We start from the raw sequence: 10,981 nt of genomic DNA, 5'->3' as shown, positions 1-10,981 counted from the left end.
GAAGAAGAAGAAGAAGAAGAAGAAGAAGAAGAAGAAGAAGAAGAAGAGGAAGAAGAAATAATTGCAAGAGATATTGAAACTTGGCAACTCATCTAATATGGGGGAAGGGACAAAGTTGAAAAAGGAAAGGGAAGGATAGAGCTTCATGATATAAAATTAGGAAAATCAAAGGAAGCATAGAACAATAAGATTTAGAGCTGGAAAGGAGCTTGGAGATTATATTCCAATTCTATCTTATAGATAAGGAAATACGATCTGGGAAATATAATCTATGTGACTTGCTTTATGACCTTGGATAAATCATTTATTTCCCTGAAACTCTTCACCTGTAGTCTGAAAAATGGGACTAATAATGCCTGCCCCATATATCTCCAGAAGCGTCAGGGATGAAAAGAAAGACCCTATATACACCAAAATACTTATATCAAAGCCCTCAGATATTTTCAGATGAAATTCCATCCAGCCCTGATTTCCCCTTCTTATACCTGAAAAGTTGGTGTGGTATATTTTTTTTTTCATCCTGAGTGTAAATCATTTCTCTCTTCTGGTTTCATTGCAATTATATTTGGCCCAATAGTCTAGCCTGACAAAGCTGCAGAAAGAAAGGGCTAGAGAGACCTCCTCAAGTACCTTCTTTTCTCTGAGAACACACAAAGAGTTCTCATCCCCTGGGGTTTCTCTGACCTCAGCTGCATCACCATGCAAAGACTGACAGCTTGAAAGATGCCTTCTCACTTAGTCATAGAATGTCAGAGCTGGAAGGGACCTTAGAAATAATTTAATCAAACTCCCTCATTTTTCAGAGTAGTTCCCAGAGGCTCAGACAGAGCAAGTCACTTGCCAAATGTCACATGGCCATTTAATGGCAGAACCATGATTCATACCCAGGGCTGGTCACTCCTAATCCAGTGCTCCTTCTATAACACCAAGAATCCAAGATTGGACTTCAGGTACCAACATGGCATCCAGCGATGATCTCTGATCTGATTTTAGAATTTTGTTGGACAATCTTAAGCACCAGCAGCTTAAGACTGTTAGTACCTATGACTTATATACCCAGCATAGAATTACTAGCCCCACAGGATACAATTCATACTGCCTACTATATGCTTGCTTCCTATCCTCATTATCCCCCATTTGTGTGGGGGACTGACTTCAGCCTTATTCATTTGTAGGAAAACCAAAGCCCGAGGTGAGTTATTCTACAAAATCTGAGTCTGAAACTAGGAAATCAGTTCCCTGGTAGATGGACAAGTGAAATGAAAAGTAAAAAAAAAAAATCTGAGCTGAATCAGTTCCAAGGGTCAAGAAATCAGAAAAGTTTTGAGTAAATAATTGATACTAGGCAGGTCTGGCAGTCAATGACAGGGACATAGTAGCAGAGAATATGAGGTTCAAGGGCAGGAAATTTGGTCTCTCAAGGAACTTGGGTAATAGGTAGATGGAAACAAAACCTACCATTTGGTGAACTGGGGTACGAGGTAAAAACTTAGTCACATGGGAATAAAGCAGGTACCCAGGAACTGAAATAATAATGATAAGTCACGTTTTTATAGTACTTTAAGCTTCACAAAACTATTTCCTCACATTAACCTTGTTGGGGAGGAAGTACAAATATTATTATTCCCATTTTACAGGTGAGGACACTGAGGCTCTGAAATGACACACGATTCCACAGTTGGTTAGTGTCCAAGGCAGAACTCAAAGCTTGGGTTCTTGACTAGCAAGATAATCACCTGAGCTGTAAGGCAGGAATCGAGTAAATGTAGAGCTGGGGGTATCAAGGTTAGAATAGGAAAAGAGATAATTGACCCATTCTTTCACAAATTATTAGAGCTGAAAGATCATATGTTAAAAAAAAAAAGATCATATGTAAAATCTAATCACCTCCTTTTTTTATATAAGCTATTTCTAGTTATACCTCCTTCCCCCCAACCTTCACCCTGTCATTGAACCCTTCCTTATATCAAAGAAAGTAAATTTTAAAAATACAGGAACTTCTGCTGGCAGTGTATGCAGTACTCTGCCCTTGTAGTCCCTCCCCACCCCACCCCCATCTGCCAGGAAGAGGGAGTTCTGTTTCATTATGCATTCTCCAGGACCAAAAGTCCAACTTTCTTTTAGTGTTCATTTCATTTCTGTATTATTGTCATTGTGTTCACTGTTCTCCTGTTTCAATTTACTCTACTTTGAATCCATTCATATAAATTTTCCCATGTTTCTCTGATTTCCTCATATTTGTCATTTGATGATACAGAATGATTTTGATGATATTTCATTACCTTTGTCTTTATATTCCCATATCCCAGCACAGTGCCCCAGCACATAGTAGCTATTTAATAAATGTTTATTGATGGATTGATTGATCAGTCATTCTCTAATTGATGGGCTGTCACTTTCCCACTACTGGGAAAGCGCTGCTATTTCACGGGCCTTCCTTTCTATCTTTGACCTCATTGTCAATGCCCTCCTTCAGAAATAAGGAAACTGAGGTCCAGAGAGATTAAGAGATTTGTCCAAGGTCGGCACAGATTTTCTAATTGCTAATCCCGTGTTCTTTCCACTGCTTTGTGCTTACTCAGAGATGAGTTGATAAGTAACTGACCCTAAAGGGCACTTTTTGTCTCCCTGATCCAGGGGCCAGACTGGCCCTAGATTCTGGGACAAGTAAAGGCTAAATGCATCTAGTCTAAGAAGGTGGGAAAGACAGGCAGCCACGATTACAGACAAGAGAGAATCAGCAGTGAATGTTGTGAACCCTGGGTTCGGTGTCAGTTCTGATAGGCCTGGAGCTGTCTATATCTCATGAAGACCTGGTAATGGTTAATGAGCAGGTAGTAAATTGTAAATTTGTTTAAAAACCAAAGTTAATATATAGTGAGCAGAGGACATTTTCATTTTGGGAGAACTAACTGAATCAGAAACAGAAGGATTACTTGGGCTCAGAGCCATAAGGGATCTTTAGAGATTGTCTAGCCCAGGAGTTCATAACCTTTTCACAATCAATCAGTCAATAAATATTTATTAAGTGCCTGCTGTATACCAAGCACTGTGCTAAATGCTGGGGACGCAAAAAGAGGCAGAAGAAAGTCTCTGCCCTCAGAGAAATCAAAATCTAACGGGAAGACAACAAATATACACCAACAAGCTATATAGGACAAATAGGAAGATAAATAAAAATAAATAGGAAATAATTAAGAGAAGGAAGACACTAGAAGTAATAGGAATTAGGAAAGGCTTCCTCTAGAAGATGGGATTTTAAGCAGGACTTAAAGGCATCCAGAGAACAGGGGAGGCAATTATGAGGAGGGAGAGCATTCCAGGCCTGGGGCACAGCCAGAGGAAATGCAGAGAGATGGGGTGTCTTGTCTGTGGAACAGCCAGAAGGCTGTGTCTCTGAATGGAAGAGAATCACTGGGGAAGTAGAAAGACAGAAGAAGATGGGAGAGGGGATGTAAAAGACTTGGCTATGGGAAGGAGACAGATTATGAAGGACTTGGAATGTAAACTTTTGCACCTGGAGGCTGTAGGGAAACCACTGGATTATATTTAGTAGAAGAGTAACCTGATCAGATCTGCACTTAAAGCAAATCACTTTGGCAGCTGAATCAAGGATGGATTCTAGTGGGGAGAGACTTGAGGCAAGCAGACCCACCGCAAGTGCAAAGCGAGGAAGGCCTGCACCAGGGAGAGGGCAGTGTCAGAGAAGAGGAGGTGGCATATTGGAGAGATGTTCTCAGAGGTAGAATCAAGGCATTGGCAGCAGCTTGGATAAGGGGGTAAGAGATAGTGAGGAGTCCAGGATATCTCTCAGGTTGTGAGTCTGAGGGACTGGGAAGATGGGGTTACCCTCTACAGGAATAGGGAAGGCAGGGAGGGTTTCGGAGTGTCTGCTGGGGCCTACAGACCCCTCCTCGGAAAAATGTTCTTAAATGTATAAACTAAAATACATAGGATTACAAAGGAAACCAATTTTACTGAAATGCAATGATCAAAATATTTTTAAAATAACTTCACAGACTCTAAATTAAATACTCCAATCAAATCCAATCCTCATTTTACAGAGAAGGCTCAGAGAGGTTAAGTAGCCAGCTCAATGTCACCCAGCCAAGAGCTGAGCTTAAAAATCAAGCCTCCAGATCTCAAGCCTGGGGGTTTTGCTAATATACTCACTACAATATGAGGCTGCTCCTCATTTCTAACAAGAATCTTCCTCCTGCCCCCCTTTTTTTTTCCTTTAGAGAAGAAAAACAATAATGGCTCCTTTTAAAATGCGACAATCATCCAGTTAAATTTTTAATATTCAGGTCAGCCCTTTGTAAACCAAGTCCTCCACATGGATATTATAGAAACAATAAACATTCGGGAATGGTGTTTCCTGAATAATTCCTGGAAGGACTTTGTGCCCCAGGTGCTGCCATATTTAGGCATGTGTACTTCCAAGCCCCCAATCCAATTCCCAGAGAAATTCCTGGCCCATCCCCCACATTTGTTGGCCAGGAAGTATCCCTCCCACAATGTGGGAAAAAAGCCAGGTCTTTCTCCTCTAACCAAGCCCAAAGTCAATATCCATTCATTAGACTATGCCAGATTTTAGGCTAGGATTGAAAATAAATTACAATTTTTTTATGACCTTTGAGAGTGCTCAGGGTGGGGAATAGAGATGGTGAGGAAGATGGCAGGAAATAACCACTCACTTTATAGCTCACTTTATAGCAAACATTTATTTTTTAGAAAACTCTATTTAGGTGTGCAAAGATCAGACCTATTTTTTAATAGCAGAATCAAGACTTAACTATATGCTTTTTGCATTTCCAAATTTTCTTGTTAGCAAATGTGTATAGATTCACAGGCACTACAGTCCCCACTGCTCCCTGGAATGAGGTCTCCAAAATGGGAGCCAAAGTTGGGTATGTCATCAGCCAATCTGAGAGTGGGAAGATGGGTTGCATCTTACCCTCCCTGCGATGGCCAGTCATGAGCATTGGCTCTAACACAACCTTACCTACCCTTATCCATCAGTACTCTCCCCCTCTGCCCCTCCCTATGTGTTGCAACCTCCCCCCCTTTCCCAGACCTCCATAACCAGACACAGGACCCTCAGGGAAGTTATAACCTCATTACCACCCAGGCAGCCACAACACCAGCTGTATAGATATCTTTGGGAAAGTTCCACCCAACCTCTCTACCCCATATGTCCCTGCTGATGCCCTTTGGAAAGTGGGCTGTGTTCTGAGGGAGTATCAGTGAGTAAGAGCCCTGCTGCCCCTTTGTCCTTAGAGTGGGTTGAATTGTCCAGGATGGCCAGACATGGATATCTCATTACATCATTGTTCCTCCCACAGCCACCCCTCTTCCAGACTTCCTTTTCCTATCAAGGGCAGCACCATACTTCCAGTCACCTATGTTTCACAACCATGGTATTATTTCTGAGAACAAGATGTTGTCTCCTTCTCCCTCTTTGGGCAGTCACTCTTGTGGCTGAGCCTTCATTCAGACCCTCATCGCCTCTGGCCTCTTGCCCAGATCATTCCCATAAACATTCTAATTTGATTCTGTCCCTCAAGTCTCTCTTCTCTAGCCTGCCCTCTACAGAGCTGCCAAAGTGATATTATCAAAGCACAGATTTGAGTTGGTCACTCCCCTGCTCACCAAGCTCCCATGGCTCCCTCTTACCCCTAAGATCAAATACCAAGTCATCTGTTGACGATTGGAAACCCTTCACAGTTTAGCTCTAATCTTTCTTTCCCAGCTGACCATGTGTTTCTTCTCCTTGAGCTCTCTTCCTTCATAGACAAACTGCCCCACTTCTAGCTTCTCATTTGTGACACCCAGCTCCCACCTCCATACTGTGAGTGCCCAGAATTCACTAGAATAGTCGTTTTTAAAATGGAATCCAAGGATAACTTGGGCTCTGCAAGGCCTTTTCAGGGGCTTCATTAGGTCAAAATCATTTTCATAATAATACTAAGAATGTTTTCAGTTCTAATGTAGTAAATGTTGACAGACACAATCCACATAAACAAAAGCTTTTGGGGTAAGTGGAGGTCCTCAGTAAAGGGGTCCCGCAGGCAAAAAGTTGGAGGATCACTACATGAGAATATACTTCCCTGCCTAGAATACATCCATCTTTATCTCAGCCTTGCAGAATCCCCAGCTTCATTCATAGGTCACCCCAAGGTCTCTCCTATCCCCTCAGATGCTAGCACCTCCCCCAAATATATATATATATACATATATATAATACATCATACATTTTGTATTTACTTTTATATATGAATGTAGTTTCCTCAGATAGAGGAGGCAAAGACACTTTTTCTTTTAATCATCATATCCCCTGCCCCCTCCAACCCCCACCAGAGCCCAGCACAGGGCCTAGAATATAGAAGCTACATGATAAAGCTTGTCCATTGAGTTGATTTGATTTGCCTTCTATGAACAAGGTATTCTACTGGGGCTCAGAGTAAAAGAAGGTTGACATTACTAACTTGCTAACACAATTACTAGCTGTATGACCCTGGGCAAGTCACTTAACCCTTTCTGTCTCAGTTTCCTCATCTGGAAAATAAGCTAGAGAAGGAAATGGCAAATCTCTCCATGTCTTTGCCAAGAAAACTGCAAATGGAGTCACAAACAGTTGTGCATGCCTGAATAATTAATAGTAACACAGGTATTTATTAATTAATAGTAACCTGGGTATTACTCCTGGCCTGATGTTCTTCACTTCACACTCTGCTACTAGCAATTAATATTTGCTCAAATCTGCTCCCATTTATGCTGTATATAACTTCTCTGGGCATAGTTATTTTTATATTTTCTCCTCTATTAGGTTGTAAGATTCTTGAGGGCAAGGACTCTTTTCTAAAAAAAAAAAATAATTGTATCTCCTGCCCACGCACAGCCTAGCACAATGCCTGGAATATAGAAGTTGCATAATAAATGCTTGTCCATGGATTTGATTTGACTGATTGCCTTGTATGAGCAAGGTATTCTGCTGGGGCTAAGGATAAAAGAATGCTGACATAACCTCCCATTTACATTGTAGTTAACTTTTTTGTACATAGTTATTTTTATATTGTCTCCTCTATTAGACTGTAAGCTCCTTGAAGGCATGGACTCTTATTTTCTCCTTTCTTTGTACCCCCAGGGATTCACATGGTGCCTAGGACATAGATGCTTAAGAAATGTTTGATAATGGTGACAATGTGTTCCTGGACCTCAAGGAACTTACATTCTACTTGAAGGAGAGTGGAGGAAGACCAGAACACAAATGAGTATAATACAAAGAAGAATGTTATGGTGGTGAAGAACAGGCAAAGGTGCTCTCAGAAATTTGAGGACAGAGAGAAGGTGAAGAGGGAGAATCAGAGGAGACTTTCTGGAGGAGGGGATTTCAATATTGAGAATTTGAAAGGGGCAGGAGAGGCATGGAATAGAAATACTGTGGAAATACTCAAATTCTGGAGAATAATAATGAACTTCTCAAGAACATTGCAAATCACTATTCACATACTGTTCCAGGATGACTAAGTTTCCATTTCTAACAGGTTAAAGGACAATGAGCAATTTTTCAGACTTAGAATCACAAAAATTTTAGCTTTAGAAAGAATCTCAGAGATAATTTAAGCCAAATTGTCAGGCAACAAACATTAAGTACTTACTGTATACAGGTCACTATGCTAAGTGTTATGGCTACAAATACAAGCAAAAATAAAGACAGGCTTGCCCTCAAGGAGCTTACATTCTAATGGGGGATGGAGTAAATACAGCACATAAAAGGAACCAAATCCTATGATTTTACAAATGAGGATGCTAGAATTCCCCCCAGAATAAATAAATAAATGAGAGTGGACTAGCATCCGGCTTCTCCTAATCTCCTGAGAGGTAGAGTGAGGTACTGGGTACCACTGAGCTTGTTGTCAGGACATACCTGCCTTCAGATCCAACCTCTGACTTGTACTGACTCTTTGTCCCTGGCCAAGTCACCTAGCCTCCTAATTCCCCAGCCCATTCTCTAAGATGCTAAGTTTTGGAGCACATATTGATCGGCCTTGGTAGAGAGACTGACTCCTGGGTATGGTTTAAACAACAACAACAAAATTTGGATAACAAAACCTATAGCATCTATTAGAGGTCGGCTGTGAGGATCAAATGAGATCCAAGCACCCTACAAAGCTTAGTGCTTTGGGAATGACCATTATTAGCAGTGAGCAGCTAGGTGGTGAAAAGGATAGAGCACTGGGCTTGGAGTCATCTCCCTGAGTTCAAATTCAGCCTCAGACACTTACTAGCTGCGTGACCATCAGCAAATCACTTAATCCTGTTTGTCTCAGTTCCTCATCTGTAAAATGGGCTGGAGAAGGAAAGCACTCTAGTATCTTTGCCAAGAAAACCCCAAATAGGGTCATGAAGAGCTGGACATGATTGAAAACATCTGAACAGTAGTATAGTAGATTCCAGGTGGGGGGAGGCACAAGGCTATCAGGAATAAGTAACTTGCCCAGGATCACACAGCTAGTAAGTGTGTCAAGTATCTGAAGTCAAATTTAAACTAAGGTCCTCCTAACTCCAGGGCTGATGCTCTATCCACTATGCCACCTACTTGCCCATTTTTTTTTACTGGTTAAGTATCTTTATTTTCATGGAGGTAATTCTTCATTATCTCACTACTCTCCAATCATCCCAACAATTATGTTCAAACGAATGCCTATGTAACAAAACAAAATGTAGCTTCTGACTCACCCCAGAAAGTGCCAACATAGCCACTGGGTAACACCTTGATGGCAACTGCTATGTATTTGCAGTTACTCCTGGATGTTATTTGGGATTGATTCTAGAAGCTACAGTATCAAGTGGCTGCCAGTAAGAATTCATTAGGGAGTCTAGGGACTCTTCACTTCTCACCGTAAACTCCTTGTTCGGGTTCTCAATATCCAAGGGGATCTATGGATCTCCAGTTCTCTCCTCATAACTATTTGTAATTCAAGCCTCTGACCCAGCTAGAATTTCAGCTAGATCTTTCGTGTTCTCCTTTGCAGAGGAGACATTATGAACATTCTCATAAAATATAAAGTTATTGTTGTGTTCAAAATATGGTTCAAAATCTGATTGTAAATACTAGGTTTGGTGCTGTTGGTAATAGGTTCCACAGTGGTCAAGTTATAACTCAGCCTTCATTCGCTGCCAATACTAGAAATAATTTCTTTGTTGGGTTAAATCAAAATCTAGAGATTTGGAATATAACAGTATGGGTATTATTCCTGGCCTGCTATTGCCAACATTTGCCAGGTTTTGTACTCCATGTGAGGACGTTAACAATAGCCCTGGACTGGGAGGCAGGAAGACCTGACATCATATCCTGTCTCTAATACTAACCGGCTATGTGACCCTTAGCAAGTCAATTCAGTCCAATTTGATAAACATTTATTAAGCATGTACTATGTGCCAGAAACTTTGCTAAACACTGAGGATACAAAAAGAGGAAAAAGAGTGCCTGCCCTCAAGGAGGTTATAATCTAATGGGGGAGACAAATGCAAATAAATATATACAAAGCAAGCTTTACACAGGATAAATCAGAAATATTCAAAAGAGGGAAGGCACTGGAATTAAACAGGGTTGAGGAAGGTTTGCTATAGAAGTGGGTTTTAGTTAAAGGAAGTCAGAGAGGGCAGTGGTTAGAGCAGAGGAGGGAGAGTGGTCCAGGCATGGGAATCACAACCTTTCTGTGTCTTGAACAACTCTCTAGGACTTGCCTCCTAAGTCATAGACAAGCTGTGTGATCTGGTTGGTGGAGATAGTTCCCCGACACACCCAGTTCCCTTTTCTTTATCTTCCCAACTTCTTCTTCCAATTCTTCTCCTCTTTAATCTTGAGTCATGCCAGAACAGAAAGTATCATCATTGTTATGGGTAGCAATCAATATTTATTTATTTTATTTTTTGGAGGGGAGAGGCAAGGCAATTGGAGTTAAGTGACTTGCCCAAGGTCACACAGCTAGTGTCAAATATCTGAGGCCATATTTGAATTCAGGTCCTCCTGACTCCAGGGCCAGTGCTCTATTCACTGTGCCATCTAGCTGCCCCCAAATCAATATTTATTAAGCACCTACTGTGTGCCAGGCATTGTGCTTAGCACCAAGTATACAAAAAAAAAAAGGCAAAAGACAGTACCTGCTCTGGAGGAGCAATGAAGCTGTAAGTCAGCTCAGTCTAGTCAGAAATATACCAGCTCTGCTTTCTGCCAGTTCCCTAGAGCAAGACAGCAATAGCACTGGATATTCATAATCCAAGTTAAAAGTGGACAGAGAATGAGAAGCATTGCTGTCTCTGGCTCTCTGTTTTTTCATCTGTAAAATGAAGCAGTGAGACTGGAGAATGTCTAGAGTGCCCCCTGGCACTAATATTCTATGTGTTATGTTCAAGCTGTGATATTTGGCATCTCAAGGTCCCTTCCAGCTATGACCTTCCATGCTCATGTTCTCGGGCCCCTTTGAACTTAGCAGCCTTTTGTCCTAGGATCCTACATCTGATGTCTTGGCGGAGTTAGTGGTAGAACCAAATATCAAATTAAGAGACCCAGATGATCGAGAAGTGATAGGACCAATAACAATTAATAATAACAGCTCACACTGTTATTATTAATTAAGTTAAATTAAATTAAATGCAAATCACACAACTCTGCAGGAAGGTGTTGATCATCCCCATTTTACAGATGAGAAAACTGTGACTAAGAAATGGCTTGCTCAGGGTCTAAGTATGTAAGGCAGGATTTGAATTCAGGTCTTCCTGACTCTAAGTCTGGCAATCTAGGGACTGTGCTATCAGATTTGTTAGGATGATGATGGCATCACTGATGTCATCAAGAAATTCTACTATGTGGTAGCAGTGTATGTGAGTAATTCAGTGTGTGTGTGTGTGTGTGTGTGTGTGTGTGTGAGAGAGAGAGAGAGAGAGAGAGAGAGAGAGAGAGAGAGAGAGAGAG

The 10,981-nt window shown here is 41.2% G+C and overlaps 1 protein-coding gene across 10 annotated transcripts in view; it reads left to right on the top strand.

Annotated features, from left to right (window-relative positions):
- Positions 1-10,981, top strand: part of HRH1 (histamine receptor H1) — a 127,589-nt gene that overhangs the window by 65,489 nt on the left and 51,119 nt on the right. For 5 of the 10 annotated variants that reach the window (XM_069083935.1, XM_069083937.1, XM_069083940.1 and 2 more), the window contains one exon: positions 7,148-7,350. The exons of the other annotated variants lie outside the window; for them this stretch is intronic. The gene's annotated coding sequence lies outside the window, so the exon portion shown is untranslated. The remainder of the gene's footprint in view (positions 1-7,147; positions 7,351-10,981) is intronic. 10 annotated transcript variants of the gene reach the window in all.

This window comes from Petaurus breviceps, unplaced genomic scaffold, assembly GCF_028583685.1.
Source record: "Petaurus breviceps papuanus isolate PSGF00001 unplaced genomic scaffold, PetGlider_PUasm1.0 174, whole genome shotgun sequence".
In the NCBI taxonomy this organism is placed as follows: Eukaryota; Metazoa; Chordata; class Mammalia; order Diprotodontia; family Petauridae; genus Petaurus; species Petaurus breviceps.
This window is presented reverse-complemented; position numbering and strand designations above follow the sequence as displayed.